This window comes from Agelaius phoeniceus, chromosome 1 (genome assembly GCF_051311805.1).
Source record: "Agelaius phoeniceus isolate bAgePho1 chromosome 1, bAgePho1.hap1, whole genome shotgun sequence".
NCBI lineage: Eukaryota > Metazoa > Chordata > Aves > Passeriformes > Icteridae > Agelaius > Agelaius phoeniceus.
Genome location: NC_135265.1, coordinates 123,066,791 through 123,092,670, shown reverse-complemented (window position 1 = coordinate 123,092,670; position 25,880 = coordinate 123,066,791). Strand labels below are relative to the sequence as shown.

Below are 25,880 nucleotides of genomic sequence, written 5' to 3'. Positions count from 1 at the left end.
GACTACCACTGGGCTGTTTAATCACCACCTTTGTATCACTAGATATAACGCATTTAGAAAACAAAATGCAAGGTATACAATATGCTGAATATAGTACAAATCTGATAAAAAACAATGGCACATTTAAATCAGCCAGTCAGACACGACTCAGTTTTTAAGAACATGAAAAAAAACTCCCAACTACTGATTTTTGCCAGTGTCTCTTTCCTTTCAAGTGCCCTATGCAATATGTGTTCAGCCTTTTCTGACTGAAACAAGAAAACCAGGAAGGGGATATTACAATACAGCACATACGTACTGCCATCGCCTCTAGACATATGACCCAAAATGATGCTAAGAAGTCTTTCTCTGACCTCCTGCTAACCAGCCTCTTGTGATTAATTCAGCATGTCCTTGAAAGTATCTGCTAGAGACCTTTGTTTTTTTTAATTTAAGAGTTTCTGAAGCCCACCTATAGCTTCACTGATGGATTTTTATTTATTTATTCTTTTTTTGTTGTTTTATCAGAGGTAAAGCATTAATCTAAGAACAGTGGTCTGCAGTAACAAAAAACCACCACCTGCCTAAGCATTCACCAAATAGGACCATAAATACCACAACATTTCCTGACCTAAGTTTCGTAGACATCTGTATCATGGTAACACTGCATTTCCCTTCTTTGACAGATGAAATTACTATTCTTTGATTTCCATCCTCCCCCCACCCCCCCACCCTCTTTTTTCTGATTATGTTCTGGATGGCAAAATTTGGGCCACAAAATGCTAATTTCTAACCTAACACCATGACAGCAATCACAGCCATCACAAGGATGGAATAAAGAGAGCAATCTAACATCCAGGGATATGAATTTCTGATCAGTGGCTGGCAGACTGCCGTGAAAGCTTACAGTAATCCCATTGGACAGCTAGGGTTGATGAAGCCTGGGAACAGGCAGCCACAATGTAGGTAGTTCACAATTGCAAGCATTTGTCCATAATTTAAAGCTATATGAGAAGTGGAGAGTATTCATCTGAACAACAAGCTGTAATTTAACTAGAGTAACATTTACACAGTTTTTAACCCATTAAGTCCACCTCTTCTTACACTGACATTCCCTCTGTTTAATGCCCATTGTAAACAAAACTCCTGCACACTAAATGAACACGTATTTTTAGCATTTGCAAAGCTCAGAATAATTTACTAAGATTAACTCTTATTGTATATTTGGCAGGAAATAAAGCATTTATTCTTAAATCCAAAGTCCAGACCACGTAAAACCTTTCTGAAGTGAGTGGTTCACCCGAAGCCAAGGGGGCCAGGCCCGGCACCCCAGCTCACACTGAGCAAAATGTAGTTTATAGACTGATCACACGATTAAGGTTCTTTTCAAAGTGATAATGCCTCAATCATCCAGTGATGTTCCCACCAGAAGAAAATTAGCCCCTGACAAAGTAGGGAGGCTCTGCAAATGGCAGATACTAATGCAGGCTTTGAGCTCTGCAGGACGAAGGGGTTTCTCTATCAGGCTTTAAAACCGTAGCTTGAAATGTAAAGTGTTGTCTCGTGCTTGAAAGCCCCTAAATGCATCTTTCCGCACAACCAAAGCGTGTTCCTGCTCTGTCTCCCGAATTCAGCCATCATTAATTGTCATTTTTCTATTTTGTCACAAAGCCTTTGCAGCGTTCATAGCGCTGCTGCCAGGATTTACAAGGCCCAGACACGATGCCAAAGCTGCTCTCGGTGAAGACTTGTCTACACAGTCACGGTGGCACGGTGACAACTAATGACACATAAAAGTGGGCAGGTGAAACTGCCGCCGCCATACACAAATGCAGCACAACCACGAGCACAGATTATCAGAGAAATGATAGATATATGCAAGAGATGCACTTGAAAACCTTTTCTGATTTCCTTCCAAACCTGTACAGCTAAAAAAAAAAAAAAAGATATTCACAGCCCCAAGGTCCCCAGCAGACAGAGAAAGAGGAAAGCTGGACCACCCTGTGGGCACAGAATTGTGTGAATGACTGAAATGGGGCAAGTTCCCAGAAACATTTCACATTTGTATGTTACTAATAGTATGCACAAAAATAGTAAATGCACAAATGCTAACAAATGCCAAGCGCAGCTGAAAACATTAACGCACAAACAGCAACAAGCCCAGGATCTGTGAATGAGCTCAAAGAAAAACTTGTATTCTTTGTTTGTTTGTAAAAGAGAGAGGCTGCTTCAAGTTTAGTGTAATATGAGGACGGGTCAGTTCCATGTGCCTCCCAGCACTGAGAAAGAGGAAAACATCATTACAGTGATGTGGATGTTGTGGAGTGACTGGTTTGCTTTTAGATGCAGAACTCACTTTTTTTTCAGTTTCATCTGTTTTGGATATTTTACTGATTTGTGAGCTGGTTCTGAAAGGAAAAAGGGGAGGAGAAGTGGGGAAATAACTACTGTAACCACCTGCAAATATTTATCGCCAAAATACAATAACTGCAGAGTAAGATAGGTTTTGTTCTCTTCTTTGTTCTTTCTTTTGTTCTTCCCTCAGCCATTTCTCCTGCTCACCCCCTCCTTCCTCCTTTCCTACTAGTTTCCTTTCCATAGCCCCTTTGGTGTAATTTCCTTCCAAATTAATTTTTCACTCACATTTGTAAATATTGAATCTACCTCCATCAGCTCCCTTTTCTTGCAATCTTTAAATACATTCCCCCTTTTATTATTCTGATTTTTTCTTTTCTTATTTTAAAGATTGCAAAAAGTCACAATGTTCCTTGTGACTTTTTTCTTTCACCATTCTCTCATGATCATCTCCATTTCATGTGTCTGGGAGATAGTTTATCCAGTTTTGGTTTTTTTCCAGCACAACTCAATAAAATATATTTACAATGGCTTCCTAATCTGAAGTTTAGTCTTCTTGGCTTGCTAAGAGGAGAATTTTACTGTAGTGCAGGTATATTAGTCATGATAGTGCAGGGTGGGAGGAAGCCGGAGATGGATGCCGATAGCAGCTCACACCAGAAAGCAGAGAGTTCACTTCACACCTTCCCATGTTTAGGAGAAGAGAAAGACTGCCTCTCTTAAAGGGTGCCATTTGCATGTACACAGGGCTATGAAACCTGTTGTGGTCCTTACTGAGCCCCTCAAGCTACATTCAGAATAATAATACATAATTTTCTGCTAGAAACATCCACATGTGTTTGTGAAAATCCCTCACTATGCATATAGTTATCACTAACTGAACAATTGTCCTGAACAATTTCACAATTTAGAGATGCTTACCAGAAACCCCTTAGCCAGAACAGGTGATGCAGGACTCTGAAGAGGGCAGCTAGACTGTACCTCTGTTCAGCTGTTTTATCATTCTTATGCTGAACAGATCTCTGGGAACTAAGGAGAGAAGGTCTTGACACATAACAGTAAATTGTATTTATAGCTATTTGCCTATATTCCTCATTACTTCTAAAAATCACTTTTGCATGTGATTGTCCAAGAGGCTTAACCATGCACTTTCAGGGATGTGCCTCAGAAAGCATGAGCCATCAAAAGGAAATGATTGAAGTTGTGCTGGATAATCAGAACAACAGCACCCATTTCAGAGAGTCTAGCAATGACTGTGCCTGGTCTCCTGCAGAATGTGATCAAAGATTTGAAAATTACCAGCCACAGACTTGTATACATTTGCCTCATATTTGCTTCTTCCCCTCTAATGCACAACAGAGCAACAGAGTCAAGCTTTGGAGAGGCAGTGTAGGCAGGAGGGAAAGGGGTCACTGTAGATATTAGGTTCAAGACTGGACTAAGTGTGGACACAAAGTATGGTTCAGAGGTTTCTTTTTATCTTATCCAAGCTGCTTAGCAATGTCTGAAAAGCATTTCCATTTCATGTTATCTGGATAACCATTTAGAGCTCCCTAGGTGCAGTTTGCCTGCCTTGGGGCATGGCTTCACAAGTCCTCTACCAATCCCATTGTGACTGGAGGATGTACCTATGAGCTGTTCAAGGAGAAAAGAAATAGATTTTTTTTGTAACAGCTTCCACTTCCACAGTGTAACTACAGCTAGATCCTGAAGTAGCTTGGCTATCACCAAATAGCATATACAATTTATCACAAAAAATGTCTGTTATGAATATGTGATGACAGTGAATATTTAACGATTCCAAGAATAACAAATATGCACATACAGGCACACACATATGCCTAAAAATCTGAATGTCATCATACAAAAAAAAAAAAAAACAACAAAACAACCTGTTATTATAAAAGCTAGGAAACCCAAAGCTGTTTCTAAGAACCAACATATCATTCCTGGTAGCAATCCAAAGGAGTCGCTGGCACAGAAGACTCAGGCATGTTTCTGCAAGGACACAAGAAAAAAGGGAAAAGCAGATAAAGCCTCAGACACTTCAGCAGCAATATCCAGCAGTGAACTCTATTTTCTTTGAAACTTTCTGTAAGTCTTAAAATCTTAGTTCACTCTTCACTAGTTAAATGAGAAAGACAATGTCCCTGTCCATTCCTTACTGCTAAGTTGTCAGCCAAGATTCATTCACACTTGTGTAATGCGGTGATGGAATAAATATAAATGTTTAGATAAATACATACATAAGAGACAACTAGACACACATGTAAAATGTCATCCCCCCAGCAGCATGGCTGGCTTTGGGAGTCACCAAGTGGGGACAAGTGGGGTTGATTGGCTGTTTGAACCCAACCCAAATCACAGGGGTTGCCATTGGCAACCACTGTAACATATGTCTGCTTTTAACCTTCCAAATGCCTACAAATCTGAAGAAAGTGTATACACTTCGAAGTGCACACTTGTCCATCAATTACACAAAGTCCTAATATGAACAGCAAGTTTTGATGCAATATTTTTCCATTTTTCAACAGAGATTTTATTTCTATGGTTTATTTCCAACTCTAAAGAATTCTACAAAAATGCATATGCAGAATCAGAAATTAATAAAGCCATTTCAGAGAAAGCAGTTTTTTGCCATATTTTGGGTTATATCACTCCACTAGAGGCAAATTTTCTACATGTTAACAGCCAGGCGCTTCTTCAAAACATTCCAGTGAAAAGAGAGAGGGTAAAAATTTAAACAAAGGTAGCTTGCCTCAGATTACACAACGTTTTTGCTGGCTTGATGGCAGATCAATTAATTGGGGAAAATTTAAAAAAAGAAAGTAAAAAATCAATTTAATAGAATTCCCTTTAATTAGGGTTTCAGATTATCATGAAATGACCAGGCACATAATGAAATGTTCATTTTGTCTATTTTATTGGAGGAACCACTACCACAATCTCTTCTGTCTTTTACTTCCATTTTCAGTGCTGATTTTGTATTTTGCTTCCAATTATTTTAAGCCTGACAAGATTACTAGCATGCTTTACTAAAAGGAAAAATTGCAGGAACTTAGGAATTGCAAGCCCTCTCAATACAATTCCCAGGCAGCTTCAGTGGATGCAGTTGACTGAAATGAACAATATACTGTAAGTCGTGCCCACAGTGTCTTCCAACATATATTTCTAAATCTAAAATGATCAATTTCCCTAAATACACATTTTAGCCTCTTTCCCAAATAGAAAACTTAATTCTTTTGCATGGTTGTTTGGTCTGCAATTCAAATGTCACAGCTGCAGATCTTTTTGTCAAAGGAGTAACTCTTTAATAAACACAGAATAATGCAAATTTGAATTATTAAATAAAAGTATACAAGGATACATAACTGTATGTGTTCTTATGACATATGTATACATAATATATATTAAAACATAAAAAATAAAATAATCTCTATATCCACAGTGTCAACCCAATTTTTATGACTTCCCCTCACTGCTTTTAAATGCTTCTTATTGTGTAAGGGCTCTTGAAAAGCAACAGATATCTCTTTTCTTAGAAGTTTATAAAATCAATAGTATTCTTTGCATTACTTGTATTTCTTATAAAATGGTACCTGACTTACAAATTCACATAAACATTCAATACAAATTTAGCTGACTAAAAGTAACACTCTCACATGTTCAAAAAGCCCTGCAAACCAAAAACAACACCAGGAGAAAGAGAGACAGAGATCAGGAAACAAGAGGTTTAAACTCATCTTAGAAACTGAACATTTCACAGTGCAGCACAACATTTGTTGGAGCCCCTGCTACACCCAAAACGTTAAATCCTTGTGCAGCGTGTTTGTCTTACAGTCCTTCAAACCGCGGTCAACAAATCTGCATAGAAAATTCTGTTATGAACTGCACTAATATGCAACATCCAACAAACTTGCCACCTGTTTTCTCCTTCTGTGCCATTTCTCTGACATCTGGGAAAGTAACATAAGGCTAATAATATTAGCAGAATCAGTTGCATAATTATGCAGTTATCACCCACGTTAGGAAAACACATTTTGTTCCTATTCTAGGTCAAGTCATTATGAAAATTTGTACGCTTGACTAGCAGAATAATTTGTAGAATGTTGTTTGCCCTGACATTTTGCTATCATAGTACCTCTAAAAGCCTGTTAAAACTTCACAATTACGTTTCAGCTCCTGAGTGCCATTGGACAGGTCATGAGAAGCAGACAAGTGAGTGGTGAGTCTGTATTTCAACCCTTGCAAAGGAAGCTTTCCCAAAGCTGTTGTCTCTTTGGTAGGTGCTCAAATGACCTTTCAACAGTGGATTGGCACAAATTATTGGGCAATAACAGTGGTTCGTTGTAGTGAAGCTTTCCACTCTGTCACCATTTTCTGGTTTCTGGAGCTGAGAGATCCTTAAAAGTAATCTTCAGGAAGTGGGACAAAATCAGGAATTGGATGTAAATATCCTTTGTCCAGTATGTTAAATCTGTGTGAGAGATTCCACATCTCTACTTTACATCTGAGACCAACATGGATACCCTGGTTTGTACTTTAAATAAGCACCATGAAAATGCACGTGGCTTTACACTATTAAGTGGTATCTAGAATGTTATTGTACATTATTATAAACAAAATACAGGAATGTCACAGCTGACTAAATTCCTATCAGTTATGAACTTAATTTTTACACACATTTAATACTTATCTCATTTCAGACTTTTCTATACTGAGAAATTTTCTTTTAAAGAAAAATGGTTTATACAGTTCACTTCCTGCCATAATCAAGGTCTTTCTAACCTGATATCTGAAGGTTATGCTTCAGTGAATAATTCAGTAGGTTAGTGAAACTGTGGCAGCAAAGAAAGTGCTAATCTTAGATGGAAGCTGTGCGGGATATTAAGAAACAATTGCAAAAAGTGACATATTTAATAGAGAAAGATTACTCTGTGCTACATCTATTTAATTTGAATTGAATAAATTTTGCCAGTATTTTATGAGATGCAGTCTGCAAATTATGTGAAACTTCATAGTGTCACTGAAGTCTAGAGGAAAGAATAAAGGATTTTTTCTCCCTCAACCATTTTATGAGTATTGTGATTTTTGAGGACTTCTCACTCTTTCAAAAGAAATTTCAAAGGAACTGAAGAATCATTCACTGCTGGACTTTATTAATTTGAATTAAGGAAGAAGAAAGGGTAGTAAAAGGTGATAGTACTGAAAGATAAATAACAGGAGGCAATAGAAGGATCTGGTGTAATGAGACTTCTTGAAATAACTGAATTCCTTCTGGACTGTGACTGAGTGGGGCTGTATATGTTCTCAATCTTTCAGGGAAAATTTACTTGATCTAGCCGAGACAAGTCTGAAAGTATGAGTAAATGCAAGTGTGAAAAATGATAGGGGGCAGTTTTTTACCCTTAATCACTAAACACATCCTTAATGCAGCGGCAGTCCTGACAAAAATAATTTAAGTACATGCTCATATGATTCCTTGTATGAGTCAGTGGAATAGGAATATGATGCTACTACCAAAAATATTAAACTCATCCTATGTCATTTTAGAGGTAAAAAATATTTTAAGAACCCTGTTATTTTTCAGTCTTTCTCACAAATATATATACTTATTTCTTTTATATTACTGGTTTTGTTCAATAATTAATATGACAATTAACAAGTTATATGAAGTGTATGTCCTTGAAATATTCTTTGAAAAAAACTTAAGTAACTTGCAACAGAGAGACCTTGCCCAAAATTTTCATTAGAAATCTGTTTTCCAGGAATTTTGAACCTTGTGCCTGCACTACCACCATCCCACCCCAAGATAGTCTGCTGCTAAATGCAAATTACACAAAAGTTATAGGTTTATTATGTGTGGGTTTTCATTTGAGGACAGCAACTTTTTTTTCTCAAACTTGCACTATTTTATTTTTAAGGAGCCGATGGACAAAGATAAAATGTATCTATGGAAAATACATTGGGAAAATGCAAACTTCAGAAACTAACTATACACTTTGAAGTTAAGTTTTGCAAGCTGTTGGTTATGAACGTGGATAGTTTCATATTTTGTTTCACCATAAGGTCACATTATTAAAAACTGAGAGGAGACAATAACTCCTTCCCCCACATTTTTCTTCCCTCTAAGTGCAAGAATGGTAAAACCATTGGAAGTCCATACTGCAGGCAAAATTGTTCTCTCTGATCTGTATGGTGGATCCAGTATTCCCAATGGGAATTCTGTGCTGTGTGAATAAAGACACAAATTTATTAACTTTAATTTCTACTTTGCCCATTAATGACTCCCTTTGTCTGCTCCAAACAGATTGCAAGGAGAAAAAACACAGATCTACTGTGCACTTCAGAGAGAAAAAAAATTCTCTTGTATGCATGATTAACCTTATACTGAACAATTCATATATGAGCAGGAGTGAAAATAGGATATGGAGCATTTTACCTGTGCTATAGGTTACCAGATCAAGTCTAGTGCGGGTCACTGGTAACCTAAAGATATTACAGACTAATGGACAGTCTGTGACCCACATGAAATGAGTTGGAATTACCTAAATTCATGGAAATACATTTCTGTATCACAAAAAAAAAAAAAAAAGCCCCACAGAACTCACTCAGGGTAGCAACCTTGCTGGTAATATTAGCAGCAAGCAGTGGCTGCAGAGATGGGAGGATCTTTTCACTTCAAATGGTGGTCATGCGAGAGAGCTGCAGCGAGACAGCGGTTGAAGTGTGGGAAAGACAGAGAAAGAGGCAGAGAGGGGCTGCTGTGTTTGTCTATGTATCGTCTGATATGTGTACAAAGAGAAGACTTCAGTCTCAAGGCCTGTCAGTTCAGCACCTTTCACGAGTACAAAATGTCATGTACTACATACTGATGAAATAAAAGACAAAGGTGTCAAAGGAACCATTACACTATATTCTAGCAATGATCAGAGGATCAACAGCCTCCCTTCTAGATTGACACTATGTTAAACTATGCCAGCGTGTTTGGCCTGAACCTCTCCTTCCCTGCCCCAGTTTTACACCATGGGTGGAACTTAATTTACCCCAACAGCCTCACACTTTGTCAAGTGGAAGAAAAATTAAATACTCATGTATTTCCCTTCTAGATAATATTTTTGTTATTTTTCAATAAACAATATGGCTGCATACATTCACATACATTAGGAAGCTTACTAATTCTTCTATTACCAAAAATAAAGGGTACATGTTTACTCACCAGTGGGTGCAATGAATGTGTAATCACAGTAGGCAGAATAACATCTTGCGCCAAGAGGGTTGCTTATAGCTGGGAAAGCAATGTGTGAAAATATCACTATTTCAAGTTCACCTCATCCTGTATATTTGCCTGCAAATTATATTTCTTTCATCAAAACACCCTTCTGTAAGTACAGATAATTATGGAAAGGTTCTGCATCTCAGCTAATGTAGATTCTGATGGTCTCATGATATCAGAATGCATTATCCTCTGCTCTATTCCACCCACACCAGACACTACACATTGAGAATTCTCTGAGACCAAACATATGAAAGACGTTCCTATGAGTGCTTGTGAGCTGAAATGTCAGAAGTGACTTGACTTGACTTTCCCAACTGATATGCCAATTAAAACTTCTCATTTGATTACTTAACTTGGATAATCAGCATGAAAGAGGGGACCTCTCTGGTTTTGGCCTTTATAACCATAACTGCTGCAGCAGCAGCAGTGTCCAATTGTTGCTTTAGGTTACCAGATCCAGTCAAAATTAAATTAAATAGCCCTATAATGTTTAGATACTTGCTTTCCTCACAAATGTTTTACTAGTTTGCAAGCTCTCAACAGCTTTGATTATGCAATGAATGTAGGCTAATTGCCTACAGGTCTCCCTGCATTATACCACTTACATAAATACAGGTACTAGTCTTCAAAGAGTGGCGGGTTAGGCTTTTACAGGACCTAAAGTGAAATAATATGTAGCTTACTCTTTCCCAGACGCACCTTTTTCCTGGCAGGAGATTTCTCCCATCCATTCCAGAAGCATGGCTGTAATGCACAGCTATAATGATGGTCGACTGCTGTGTGGAGCCTCCTGCTGCTGAGCAGCACGTGTTCCTGGTGGAATGGCATCTTTCCACCATCACAAGGGGTTTCTACTTTGGCTTATGTCTTAGGAAAGGCGGTCTAAAAGATTGTTCCATTTTAATTACATTAGGTAATGCAAACCTTGTAACAACCATTAATTGGACAGATGGCGTTCCTAGGGCTTTGTAGCTCAAAAACCAGCCTGAAAACAAGAAAAAGAATGAAAGAAGGAAAGAAAGAGAGAAAGTAAGAGAGAGAGAAAGAGAGAAAGAGAGAGAAAGAGAGAGAGAGAGAGAAAGAAAGAAAGAAAGAAAGAAAGAAAGAAAGAAAGAAAGAAAGAAAGAAAGAAAGAAAGAAAGAGAAAGAAAGAAAAGAAAGGAAAAATTATGCTACAGCTAGTCTCTTACTACTATGTTCATCACCACTGCACACAGTAGGAACATCCTGTCATTCTTACTCCAATGAATCACCATAAGGTACACCTCATGCATAATTTTTAACCCTTTACAATGTTTACATAAAGAAACACATTTCTTTATCTAAAATTAATATTCAAAATCAACATGAATTGTGAAAAAGTGCACAGTACCAGGGACAGTCACATCTGAACTGCTCACATAGCCTATCTCAGTCTTGTTAGCAATTTACTTAGTTATGCCATAAGAGTCTCAGTTTCACAGATTTTTTCAAGACTGGTCATTTTTGTTGGGGCTCAGAAAAATTTCCCGAAATTTTTCTCCCATTTTCTGCAGTTCTTTCATCCATTATACTGCAGGCAAAAGCCTCTAAAACCCTCTTACCTTTTCTTAACCTTACAGCGTAGTTTAAAGTAAAAGAAGAAAAGAAGAGAGACAGGCACTCTCCTGTTGATAGAATGTCATTTCAGAAGTCCTTCTGTGCTTCCTACTTTAGTCTGACTACAGCAGTTCAGCAACTTTGCCTGAAGTTAAAAAAAAAAAAAAAAAGATAGAAAGAAACAAGGAGGTGGGAAAAGATCACTCTGCATTCTTTGAGCACAAAAATTGGTGTTAAATTCCAGCTCTTGTTTTGTCATGCAAGGAGAGATGCAGTCACAGTGAAAATTCAAAACAGAAACACCCAAGTAGTAACACAACCTTGTGTTTGTAGGCTGAAGCTGTTCAGGTATGTTTATATGCTGACCTATGAATTAAGAAGTCAATGTTCAAGGTTTGCCACTCAAAGAGTACACAAAGAATCCCTTGTATTCTTGAGCAGTGCTGAACAATGCTGGAGGGATGGCACATCCCTCAGATGGACACATTTTAGGCAGGTATTTCTAAATAATCTCACTGGTTTTACCAATGTAGTCAGGAAGACATTTGATTAAGAAATTTATTAATTTCATCATAAAGTCCACCTGTGTAAAGAGGTGTCAGCCACTTCGTCAGCCAAACATATTTTTTTCCCAGTGTCCCTCCCTATCTCTGCATTTGTAAGCCTAGCAAGGTCTAAAGTTACAAAAACAATTTATGCAATGGAAATCAGACTACCTACCTCAGACTGAGACCGTGCTGCACTGAAGACTGGAGACCCCCACCCATACCCCTCACCATGCATGCACGTTATCATGGCTCTATGGCTCTCACATAAAAAGTACTGCTGGCTCATCAGCCCTTGGTCCTTGATGCTGCACTGTAAAGTACAGAAGAACTTCTGATACCTGGCCAGGATTCTTAAAACAAGTCACAAGATTTAAATACTTTCTCCAATGACATCTCAAAAATTACCCAGACTTATGTTGGGAATGTCAGATAACAGTCTCATGGTAGACCCAGCACCAAAAGAGGAATAAACAAATTTTGCACAAGGTCTAAACTACAGAGGACTTAATTAGTCAGAAATACATCTCTCAACAAAAAAGAAGGCAGTGCAAATTCTGGAGGTTGAATATCAACACTGCTTCCACAGATCATTCACATTTTGAACTTAAACAAATTTGTCCATGAGCCAGCAATGGGCGCTTGTGGCAAAGGAGGCCAGTGACAACCTCAGGTGCATTTGGAACAGCACTGTCAGCAGGTTGAGTGAGGTGGTCCTGCCCCTCTACTGAGACCTGATGAGGCCACATCTGGAGTGCTGTGTCCAGTTCTGGGCCTGTCAGTACAAGAGAGACATGGAGCTTCCTGAGTGAGCCCAACAGAGGGTTACAGAGATGAGAATTGGGCTTGTTCAGCCTTGAGAAGAAACAGCTGAGAGGGGACCAACTCAATGTATATAGGTGTCTGCCAAGGGCATGGAGAACAGGAGGCAATGGGCAGAAACTGATGCACAGGATGTTTCACCTTAATATGAGAAAAAAATTTACTGTGTGGGTGACTGTGCAATGAACAGGCTGCCCAGAGAGTTTGTGGAGTCTTCCTCACTGGAGTTATTCAAGAGCTGTCTGGACACAATCCTATGCAATGGGCACCATGATGACCCTGCTGGAGCAGGGGGGTTGGACCAGATAGCCCATTGTTCTCCCTTTGAATCTTACACACATTCTGTGATTCTGTGATTCTGTGATTCTGTGTTCCTGTGATTCTGCGAATACTACTTGCTGAACCCTGAGATCCCTACAGATGCTCACCGCAGCCAAGCAAGTCAGAGGTAGCAAACGTTTAGATAGTGCCAGAAGATCTTGCATCTGAATTAAAATTTTGAAATCCTTTTCCCAGGAGGGAAGGGAAAGGATATGCCTGCCCAGTTCAAGTATCCTGCCCTCCACAAATGGCCAAAATCTAAAAGGAGATGTATGGTCATGAACCTGAGTAACAAATTGCAGGCAGTTCCATTCAAACAACAGTAGCCCTGAATCTGCTGTCAACCCTAAGGGTAAGCACACTTGTACATCCACCACGTGTGAATTTTCCTCGTCTTTTTTCAGCCTTTCATTGTTTAGAGATATCTACCATAGGAGGTCTGGACCCTTTAAAAAGAGGATGTGATAACTAGATGCTAAAGACTGGCATGAGGGTGTTGAGCTCCCACTTTAACAAACTGGCCAAGAGGAAAACAGAGAGAAAAAAAGAGGGCTTCTGAACGCTAAACACTGTCCTGTCTCAATTTTGGGTTCTGAGCACTAGACCCACTGATCTGTACATAGAAGACAGTCAAATCCTTAATCCCCACCTGGCTGTGAATAATATATTTGCATTGTGTACAGGCTAGGCATCATTCTGTGCTTTGCCACTTCCTTCATGAGAATAGCAACGGTGTAGGCACGGATTTCTCTTCCTGCCTTTTATATACCCACCAAATGCAGACACACACACACACACACACACACACACACACACACACACACAGAGACACATGGATAAACAAATATGCACAGGTACCCAGTCACATAAAAAATTCACAGTAAGGCTCACAATCAAACAGGAAATTTGCAAACGCTCTGAGTGTAACACGCAGGCTAACTAGACACACAACAAAAGACTCCTGAACCTTTATCAAACACAAATTAACAGGAATACATTTGAATTGTTAAACCGAACGTCGCCCTCCAACGCGGCTCGGGGCTGGCGCCGCCTCAGCCGCGGGAGGGAATCCTATTGCTGCAGCTCCACCTAGTGGGCAGCGGGGGGCAGCGCAGCGGCCCCGGGGAGCGCGGCCCGGGGGCAGCGGGGGCGGCCCGGCCGCGGCAGCGCCGACCCCGCCGCAGCCTCCCGCTGCTCCCAGCGGGAACGAGCCGTGCAGCGGCCCTTTTCAACCAGAACACATGCTCTGTTCTCGAGATCAAAGCTGAGAGGCTGGCTGTTTCTGTTTGTTCATCAGGTGAGGCAGCTCTCTCAGAGAACAGCACCCTCTAATACTGGCAAGATCATTCATCTAAGCAAGAGATAAAGCTGCCAAAATTATATATGTTTATTATCAAAAGGTGTCTGAATTTTCATATTCATTCAGAATTTTCACAGGATCACAGAATGGGTAAGATTGAAAGAGACCACAGCAGTTTGTCTGGTCCAGCCTCCCTGCTTCAAGCGGGGTCATCCTAGAGCACGTGGCACAGGATTGGTATCCAGGTCATTCTTGAATATCTCCAGTGAAGGACACTCTACAACCTCTCTGGGCAACCTGTTCCAATGCTTTGTCACCTGCGCAGTGAAGAAGTTCTTTCTTATATCCAGGTGGAACTTCCAGTGCATCAGTTTCAGCCCATTGCCTCTTATCCTGTTGCTCAGCACCCCCAAGAAGAGCCTGGATCCATCCTCTTTACTCCTGCCCTTTGGACACATTGATGAAATTATGACCTCTGCCAGGTTAAAGATATGGGAAGTTACTGTATCCACAATTTATTTAGGTATTCATTTGTGCTTCTGTAATATATTTTATTGCTTTAATGTTCTTTTCAGACACTCACATGTTGCTATTGCTCATGCAGCTAGACATGAGTGATTCCAGGGCATGGTTACCAAAATCCCTCTGTGCCTCAATTTCTTTACCTTTACCTCAACATTCCCAAGATGACAAAATATGAGAATCATGATGTCATACAAATACATCACCTCTTCCCAGCAGACACAGAATGTAAGAACTTTGGAGGAGCTGTATGCAGGAAAAAACAGAGCAAATCTAAACCAAGTCCCCAACCCTTTCAATGCGTAGAGTTGTCACAACTTTCCTGAAAGGCAGTGAATGTGATGGCATATTCACAGCTGAACCCCTTGATTTTTATTTTATATTATTCACTTTTTAATTATTTTCTTGCAGCTTCTTTACGAGCAGTCTGTGTTTCATTGTGGCCCATTAAAAGCATCCATTTTTTCCAAAGTCAGTGCACTCTGAGGCCCACTGTGCAAGCAGCATCATTTGCTTCTGTATTTTTATCAAGATGCTCCACTACTCAGTTTCCCTGCTCTGCATGGGACATCTAGAGCTCTCCTTACATTTGAAGGGCTCCAAAGCACTGGCAGTAAGGCCCAGGGTTTGACTAGCAAACCATCCAGCCCCGCTGCCAGAGAGGCAACCTGACACTGTTTCCTCCTGAAAGAAAAGCAAGATCTGAAAACAAAAGAGGTATTAATGGAGAACTGTCTGCAGATGGGCTGGGCTATACTGTTTCTGCTTAAATATAGCATATCCAAAGATTAATCTTAAAGGAGAAGTGTGAAAAATTTTATCACAAAAATAATTTAATTCGTTCCAAAACTGTGGTATACGCTCTGCATTGTAGAGAGAATAATTGCAATTTTGTGCACATTTTTGCAAAAATGCATGCTACCATATGGAGTAAAAATTAAAAGAAAAAAACAGTAGTGAAAATATATAGTTGAAATTGAATCTTGCAAGTTTTCCTGTGGCTGCTAATGGGACAGTTCACAGATCTAAATTCACAGACTGTAATTCAGTGTATCAATATATATATGCAGAACTGTGGCTCTACATAAGCAACAGAGGGAAGGGATCCATCTGCCAGAATGATTTACTTTAATATTTGCATCTATTCTAGTTTTTCTCTCCTGAAAATATAAATACCCTTTTTCTGAAAAAAACCCAAAAGGTGCATAATTATTTCACTAAATTCACGTTAACTATACAGGGTAAATTAAGCAGAAAACATAAAGGCCAAACACTGTACACAGTAATTAAGCTCAATATTACAGGGCTGTACTGTAATAATTACAGCCAGCATTGCATGCACACTCTGATAATTCACTTAAATTGCTTTCAGAACACGCCAAGAAAATCTCCTTTACCCAGAGAGCAAAAAAAAAAAAATATTTAAAAAAAAAAGTCAAAGAGAAAGAAAAACAAATTTGTATTTTTCATTTTGAAAACTATGATTTTTCCTTTTCCTGTCTTGTTTCATGTAGAAAAAAAAAGAAAAAAAACCCCACAACAAATTGAAAAACACCTAAATATAAATAGAGCGTTTGCTGTTGTCTTTCTACTAAAGCTTTTAAATTTAAGGAATAATAGATGCCTGTCTAGACAACCCTAAAATTGTTTTAGTTACTGATGTATGGATGACTGATAAATGTCATCTTTTCTGCCTGCAGTGCATTTTCCATCCAGTCTAGTGACATTTGTCTATAGCTGACCTGAGTCTGCATTTTTCATTTGCATTAAGCATTTAAATTTTACAACTCTGGAGCTTCAGGATTCACTGTTTACCAGAAAATACAATACCATTCCCTTCTCCCCCCTCCACCCCAAAGGAGAGATGCTTTCTTTGCTTGTCACATGGCCATTTTTAATTAAACCAGCAGGGAAGATTCTAATCAGACAAAGGCAATGGAATTTGCTTCATACCTTTCCAAGTGAAATAATTATTAATTCCCTAGTTTCACATTTCTCATACAGATAAAATGAAACATGCAGCATGGACAATGAAAGGAGGTTTCTATTTAAATATGGACACGTCTTTTGAAACAATGCAAAAGCCAGTTAAGTATTTCATGGTAAATGACAAAAACATGGAGATGTGGAAATTAATAGGTTTACCAATTACTTTTAAAATATGCTTTATGCTATTAATGTCTTCAGGCATGTAATTGCAAGATGGTAGAATTACCTCATAGACAGATATCCATTACAAGACAGATCACAGCGTTTTTACACACTTCTACTGAGAAATGTCTGTTGCTGTCTACTTTACAATACAGAAGATTCTGATATTTGACTCTGTGAATTGTATTCTTCAAGCCACCAGTGCTCAAACAAGGCATGATTTTTGAAATGCATTATCTCAAAAGACTCAATGGAAAATCTTTGCAGTCTTTGCAAGTGGTCCCCTGATTTTGATGATGTCTTGCTTTCCAATGGCCATGCAAATCCCAAATTGCATCAAGTGTTTGCTGTTCACAGTTACTGCAGCGTTTTTTACGGTTTGAGCTTCTTAAAAAGTCACCAAAATAAAATTCCATGGAAATTATTGCTTTCTATTATCTTTGCCAACAAGGCCTCCATCTTTTCATTATAAATATTCAATATTATTTCTTCATTTCTGATTTTTCCTACCAGCACTTTTGCAAATGTAGCCAAGGTAAGAGCTGGGGGAAATGCTTTGCTTTTTTGCTGAACTGACAACAAAATGGCTTGACTGGGAGGCCTAAAGCAGGGTGTCCACCTTTGCATACATGAATAGTGCCATTAAGGCCAATGGATTTGCATACATCCCATTAAGGGTGCACATAAGTAGTCCACAATAGACTTTTTGTTCTACTGATTAGGTTACATCAGGGAATCTGCCCTACAACAAAACCCTTGGGCAAATATTTTCCCCTGCTAACTGGTACCAGCACATTTCCTTGCAGCTTTGGGAAAGTGTCACTCCTAGATACCATTCTTTTCAACAGCTTTCTGAAAAGGTTTCTCTATGGTATAAGCCTGGTAGAATCTTCAGATGATACAGAGAAAAGGAACTATTTTTCCTATGCCTACCCTTCCTGCAGCAGAAGTGCATCAATGCAGGACAGAAGCAGGGGTTTGTACCTGCCCCTGTGTTAGCTAAATCTCAACCCACCTGGTCCAAGACTCCCTGTAGTTCCCTTGGTCTTGGCAAATTTTCTCTTGGCATTTTTCTATCAGGCTATACCTCATTTGCTGCCATTCTGCAGAGCTGGCTTTAATGTTTTCACCTCTCTAGCAAAAACCAGCACAGAAAAGCATCAACTATCCAGCACTCCCAGCAGTCACAGCTACAGTGGGAACAAGATTTTGGGGCACGTATGGTTTATTAACCACTGCTGCTAAAAGTGCAGCTAGATCCTAGAAAACAGAATTGAGCAGGAATGGTTGCTGGGCTTTTTAACAGGCATAGAAGATACAATTTTAAAACGGGGCTTTTCAACATGTCTAGGCAAATATCTCAGCCCCAAAAAAGTAACCCAAGGGTTCTTTTTAAATACTATCAAGAAAGCATATGCTCTGAGCGCAGAGGAAGTTGTAGCAAAAGGAAAACAGAAAACAGTTAACCTCCACCTTGTCTATAAATCAGAGCAACAGATGTAAAAGTAAGTGTACATTTGGAACCTACTGACCCAGAACACCAGTGCTGAACCTGTTTTCTCTCCTCTCCAATATGACTCTGTCCTGTGATTTTTGCTCGCAAGGCAAAGACAGAGTAGTTTTGTTCTTTTGCAAAATTCACTGAGAAACGTTTCTGCCTTGTCTTCTAAAGCATCTTTTTTCCTCAAGAGAGTTGAGGAAAGGTGTCATCATAGGACAGCATCCAGTATTCAGACAATTTAAGCCACATGGTGTTCTTAAATGCAGGAATCCGGTACTGCCAGACCTGAAGGATAAAAAAGCCTACAATATTGTAAAATCACTCTAGGATTGGCCTAAGTACTCTCTCATCAACATTCAGCAGCAGTTCAAAAGCAAAGAGGAGAAAGAAAACACCCCACAGACACATGAGACAGAAAAAAGATAAAAGGTGTCCTGAATGAAGAAAAATGTGTTATTTCTTAACTGAGCTGTGGATTAAGCAGAGGAAAGGGGCTCTGACATGGCCTGCAGCTCTTTGTTTATACGAACATTCTTCCACTGATCTGAGCCAATATCAGGTGGGAGCACATCGCTGCTCCTCTGCTTTCAGCCCTCTGCCTCCCATGCAAACTTAGAGAGGTACTAGGTACAAATTTGTGTGAAAAAGCTACAAAAAAAAAAAAAATTTCAATGACTCATGCAGAATCTTCAAATTCAATGCTAGGAAGCACACTAGAGTTTTGCAGGCTGACATTTACTATACATCAAGGTCCCAATCCTGCAGTTAAGCCTCTGTGAGCAACTTTTTATGGTCCATCCCAAATTTAGGAGCACAGAGACCTAAGGAAAGCTGAAAAGGGTAGCAAGAGGAGTTCAGACACTGCTTTGGCAGCTAAAGCAGGAGATCTACCAAAAATAATAACAAGATATAAAATATATACATAATTATATAATTATATACATGGGTACCTATATATATATTTATGTGTATGTATAAAAATACATATATATATGAATTTAATATATATATATATAAACAAACTGAAAATTGGAAAAGCTCTTACAAGCCTTCATTTATTTCCTTTCTTTAGAAAAGTTTTCTCAAAATTCTATATTGTTTTTAAAGGACTAAAGGGCCATTTTTCTTTGTGAGGTTGGTACACTATATTGCAAATTAAACTCTTTACTTTTCACAAAAAGTGTAAAAATTGTCTTTCTGTGAAGTAAAAATTCTTCCTCATAAAAGCAGAGGCTTATCAGAAGATTTTAGTCTTAAAATACAGTTTATATAGGGGGGAGTAAAAGAACAGTGGTATTAAAATGAAAGTGAAAGCAATGGCATTGCTTTACAGATCTGGTTTTGTATCATTTCCACAGGCTGAAAATAATTTTTCTGAAAATGCTTGTGTTACACCAATACAAAAGTGATCTGAATTTGACCATTCAGCTTTTTCCAGAGAAAAGGAATAAATGTGTGCTCTCCAGCAAAGGGAAAGATTATTCTCTTTCTTTGGGCTTTTTTGTTGTTCTGACAGCTGAAGAAGGCAATTATTAGGACTGTCCTCTATATATAAATTTCTGTTTATCATTTTTATTTGTTTATTTGTCTATTTTAAGCTACCCTTTTATCTCACTTGCTTTTATCAATAGGGTTTGCTTGACACCTTCAGGGAGATTCTTCATGAATTTCTACATACTATATATTTAAGTATACATTTATGTATATAAGGTGGCATTTAAATACAGAAATAATTCCATGCTATACTGGAAAAGATGGAATCCACCAAATATTGACCTGGGAGAGATAGGAAGCTAGACAGATGGATATTTGGAAATGACATTAAAGGAAGGACAAGGTTGCAAATTGCTTGATCAATACAGTACAGCAATGGAGAGAAGAACTGAAAAAGTCTATAACCCATATGGATAAGGACAAATATGGGTCAATGATGAGAATTCAATTGCCATAATAAAAGAGGTGCAAATGAGAAAGCATAACTTTCATGCACGGGCAATAATTGACTTTATATCCACTGCCTAGTGCTTGAAATAAAAAACAAAACTATAAAACCAGGAAAATATCATGAAAATAATAATGAACAGTTGAGCCCCACTGTGTGCAACTGCTGTGTGTGCCCATTTTGCATCTGCAAATTCCTGCCTGTGCCCGAACCCATCTCTGGAGCTGATCCACACAGCTTTTATAACCTGTTTCTAACAGCACTAATATTTAGTAGATATCTGCACTCAACTATTGCTTCTTTTCAGATGTCTTCAAGGGCAATGGAAGTCGCCTGGACTAAATGTTCTCTGTTTGCAGACAGGGAAACTGAGACCTACAGAGACCATAATTTGCATATAGTCCCCTGGGAACTCAGGAAGGGTCACGGCATGAGACTCCTTAAGAGTGGGTAATATTCAAGCCATCTCTCTTGAGAAAAGCCCAGTCCCTATCCCCACATGGGAAGATTATAGAGGGGTTTTCTTATAAACATAAAACAGAAAATAGCTCAAAACAGTTCTTGCCAGGCAAGGAGACACAATGCTCTTGGTTCTGGGGAGTGGAGGGCTGCCCCTACAACCTGTGAGGTTTCACATAACCTCTGTCCATGGCTGGGTGTCCTCACTCTTCCCTGGGTGATCCCACTCTTTGGCTTCCGTGTTGAACCCCAGCACTAGCTGTGACCTTTAACAAAATCCTTCACCCCACATGGTCTCTACCTGAGAGGCCTACTAGAAAAACCACTTCCTCTGCATCTTTTAACTCCTCGCTCCACACACTGTTCTTTCTCTCAGAGAAATTTCTTTGCATCCGTCTTGCTCAACTGCACGACTATAAAACATCTCTGTCTTCAAGGGTGTGTCTTTCTTGCCATCATATGAATCAGATGTATAAAACATGAGTCTTCCTTCTCAGCATGGGAGACTGTTGGTACAGACTCCATTACAATACAGCATCAATAACAACCCTTTTCATGTTCATCATATCAAATTCAGACCTTTATAACATTCAGACGTATCTATTTAGCAGTCTGAATTTACCTGAGTGTTGATTCTTCCTGAAATGAAATTATTTAGGCTGTAAAAGCTTTCTAGATATTTCCAGGAGTTAGCTGAAAGAAACTCATAAAAAAAAAAAGGCCCCCTAAATTTTAATTTTGAAAGAGATTGAGTAACAAATATGTCTTGAAAACAGCAGAATTTTGGCCTAAGTGAGGAGCTGTGCATAAATTAGTCTTCTTACTGGAGATTAAAAGAATAAAAGTAAAATATTTGTTAGCTTTTTTAATTGGTCTTGTCTGGGGGGGGAGGGGAATGTATGCATTTTTAAAAGCCTATAATATTAAAAATTTTCAAACTAGCGAGCCATCCATATAACTTTATAAAAGACAGTACAGGATTCCATATTGAATGAGGTTCTCCAATCTCATGTGAGATCGTGATAGCAATTTTTTTCCTTACTATGGACCTCCTCCTTTCCAAATGGTGTAGCTAAGTCCTCCCCAGAATTCTAAGATATAATATTTATGTGAAACTGTTTAAAGTTCCTAATTTCAAAAATTTTGATGAAATGAAAGACATTAAAGAAATGAAAGGTTGTAAAGGTTGTTGGGAGGTTTTCAGTAAGTCAGTTGGGAAAAAGTTAATATGCCAATATTTAGGACTAATTCTCAGATGTCTTTTACATTGCATTGTTGCACATGCTTCATGATAAAAAGCAAGAGGCATATAAGTGCCATCAAGGTGAGTTCAAAAATATTTACAATTATTTTGCACTGGAGTATACAGCTAAAGGAAATTCAATACAACAGGAAACAAGTCCCCTATCTCTATCTGCAAGAGCCCTCAGCAAGATGTGTGTTACATGAGACCTTTGTTTATTTGGGACATACTGTAAAAAGCAAGGACAAAAGTCAAGTGGTTCTAGTCAACTGGAAAATGGGATTACCTGTTGAAACTATTTTTTTTTTGTTATTGTTTTCACAGTCCTTTGTTTCCTATTTGAAACAAGGTGGCAGCAGTTGCTCATGGCTTTAGTTTCTGCTTGAGCTGTTTCTGCCTGCTAGTAGCATGGTACAGTTTGTAGCAGTCCAGAAAACCCAAAAGTCTAGCTGCAGGTGACTCCCCAATCTTGCATGTTTTATTTTCATAAGCAACACGTGCTCAGGTCTGTTGTGTTGAGGGACTTTATTTCTGGTGTTGTTTGTTTCTCTGTTTTTATATGGGACAATACCAGTCTTGTTTCTTCCTTCTCAGTTTAACATGACACTTTTGTGTTACCTACTTTCACCTCCCCAGAATACTAGAAAATGAAGTCTCTTGCACCCAGCAGAGGACTGTGCTGCCCTGGGAGCAAAGTCAATGGGAAATTTTATGCTGGCTCCATCAAGGTCTGGATCCCACATCTTAACCAATCTGCATTTTGCCTCTGTCTAGGTTCTTAAATATCCTCGACAGCATTGCATGGTAGCGAGCAAAGCCCTCAAGTAGCATTTAAAAGTAGTAAGATTTGATTATATTTTGTTCTGTGAAATCTGTGCACCCTTCTTACAACTCAAATGCGAGTTAATGTCACTTCACGGAAAGAGAAGGAAACCAGATCATTCGAATTACATGATTGCTGATGGATTAATTTGTGACAGAAGAAAGTGAAAGTAAGGTGGTGACAAGGGGATTAGTTAACAAGATGCAGTAAGAATGCTAGGAGAGCTGCACTTGCTTTACAAATACACTAGACTTTTTGAAGATATTGCCAGCATGACAGATAAAGAGAGTGTAGCTGCATTATATATTTAAATTTTCCAAAGACATTGAAAAAGATACTGCACAAATGGCTTATTTGAAAATAAAAGCCCATGTGATGAAGAGAAAGCTGCAAAATGAATTAAAATGTAAGAAGAAAGGAGGGGGAGGAAAGGAATAATGAATATAATGCACTTAAAATGGTAGGTATTCTCCTGAGAAGTATCACAGAGCTCTGCGGGCTTAAACGAGGGTATCTGAACCTTGTTATTTAATCTGTATAATGCTTTGCTTATAGACTCTTATTTGACTGAATTGATGAAAATACTTTATGGGATGCAGATGTAATTTTTTTACCTTATTTATAGTATTTATACTATATTCAAAGTACGGAGCTTCTTCTTTGATATCACAGAGATGGAAGGAGAGGTTAGCAATAGCCTTTTCATTACAAAGCCCACATGCTTAATTGTTATAGAAATCCTTTCCCACTTCTCACATGGAAATTTTTTTTCTCTGCTACCTCTGCTACGGTTCTTCTTACAATGAACACCTGAAACCTCTAGAAAAGAAGTACCCAGTGGAGTCTGTGAGGTGTTTCTTTTCAAATAGTTTCTCTTTCAACCTTTGTAAATCATTGGCTCACTACCTTCATGAGCTACTGTATTAGATATCCATGCACAGATTTTAGATGGTTCCACTACCTGCAATTTTATGATTACACTTGTAGAATGTGAGAAGCACCAATATCCCATTCTTTATGGACAAGGGAAAAAGAGAAACTTAAATGTTTGTCCTCTTAAAAGTAACAACATGAGGTTGCAAAATTGCAAAATTTAAGACATCACATGTTCAAATCCCCAGTCATTAACCCACCATGAGGCTCATGTTTGTCCTTTTGCATAGAAAATGATAGAAAGCATAGAGTAAGTTGAAGTCTAAAACATTCACATAGAGGTAAGCCTGTGTTCAGGTTCTGCTGCTGCTGGAACTAGACCAAGAATTTTCCTCATAGAGCTGCCAGTTCTCATGTGAATACCTTAATTGCAAAACACTTGAAGTGTAAATTTATCTTATTGGTGTTAGTCTGTGTTTTATAAATTATGTAATAAGAAAAAAAAGGAGTGTCTCTTTCTTCTAGCAGTATTCATCTATCATATGTATTTACTTGTGTTAGATCACTTCCATGGCAAAGGCAGAACAGGGATCTGAATCCAGTTTTTCCCACCCTGTTATATTCCTAATATAAAGAATATTGCTAATATAAGGAATATTAGCACTTAGTCTTGTGTTGACACAAATTTTAAAAAATAATTATTTGAAAGAGAAATGTGTTTCAGATATGTACTTCATTAACCCCAATTCTAAGCATTTTTTCTCTTCTGAGTGTCTGTCTGTCCATATCCTCCTCCATGGCTGTGGACAATGATATAGAGGATAGTACCTAAAAACCATATCAAGCCTATTTTGAGGAACACAAGATCCATCAGGACCAAGATATTTCTGAAAAAATAAATGTTGAAAAAATGAAGAAACAAAACCCATTGCTCCTATGTTTATAGTCTGCGTATAAAATTTTCTTTTTGTTCACATAAAGAGCATGCTATTATACTTCTTGTCATTAGCTACAATGCAATTTGGCTCCTGCCACATCAAAATGTTGGTATTTTACCAACATTTTACCATCTTTTCCACATTTTTTAGGAAATTTTGTTTCCTTTTTTAAAGGAGACACAGAGTTGAAGGAATGGTGACATTCACTGAAGAATACAGTAATGTTTTTTTGTTTCATGGTGGCACTTGCAGAGAAGTAACATTTGCAGAGAGTAACACTCCAGAGGACATTGAATCAGGTGAAGTGTGGTTTCCTAAGAGGGGTGGAACTTTCAACCTGAGTGCAATCTTCTGCTTCTAAGCCATGTTTCTTTAAGTGAGATCAGCAGAGGTGATTAAATTCTCTGCGCCCTGATCCAACAGAAAAACTCTATTGAGTTGAACAAAGCTGTGGCAGACGTTACATAAATAAGACGAACAGCCACTATGTCAAGGATGTTCTTGCCAGCCCAGTTCAGGACAAAATATTCAGCACATCTCAAATTTGAACTTACTTCCTTTCAAATCAAATACAGCATGCAGATACTAAGAAATTTCTTGTAAAGCAAATGGTACCTAAAGAAAATTTTTAGTATGTCAAACATCAAGATTTACTGCTTGTTTAGGGAATGTGAACTTCAGCTTTTTTCCAATATGAATCATATAACTTTTTTTTTATTTATATCCAGACATCTGCAAAATCCTTTGAAGGACAAGAAATTATGGAATACTTTGACTCAGAAATTAAGAAGAGATAATTTGATATATGAAAGATTGCAATGCACATATATTTTGGATTTTTTTTAATTTTACAGTTCGGACATGATATGCTGTTACTTTGGGTTCTTAAAAATTTATGAGATTTAGCTTTAAAATTCACAAATTGAAACACATAGGCCACATAAAGGCATTCTTAAATTTGTAATCCATTTACAAGTAAATGTGCCTGCAGTTGAAAGAGAAAATGTACATATGGTCCATAGCAAGCTTCTAACATATCTTCAAACAGTTGTTTACTGTGGTTGGAAGACATGGTTCTATGCACAGCTATATTAAAACCAATAATATTAATTTGGCCCTGAATTAAAGATGAAAATAAACTATGCGAAAATCCAACAACGACTGGAAGGGAAAATATCAGGAAATAAATAGAAGTGTATTCTAGAGACAATAGGATAATTCAGAAAACATTCCTGATGTGCTCTGCTCT

General features: G+C 38.3%; 1 long non-coding RNA gene across 1 annotated transcript in view; it reads left to right on the top strand.

The window, feature by feature from the left end:
- The first annotated feature begins 6,512 nt into the window (after nucleotides 1-6,512).
- Nucleotides 6,513-25,880, top strand: part of LOC129119846 (uncharacterized) — a 214,610-nt gene continuing 195,242 nt past the window's right edge. Inside the window, exon 1 of the long non-coding RNA XR_008534158.1 lies at nucleotides 6,513-6,559. This is a non-coding gene — a long non-coding RNA (uncharacterized LOC129119846). The remainder of the gene's footprint in view (nucleotides 6,560-25,880) is intronic.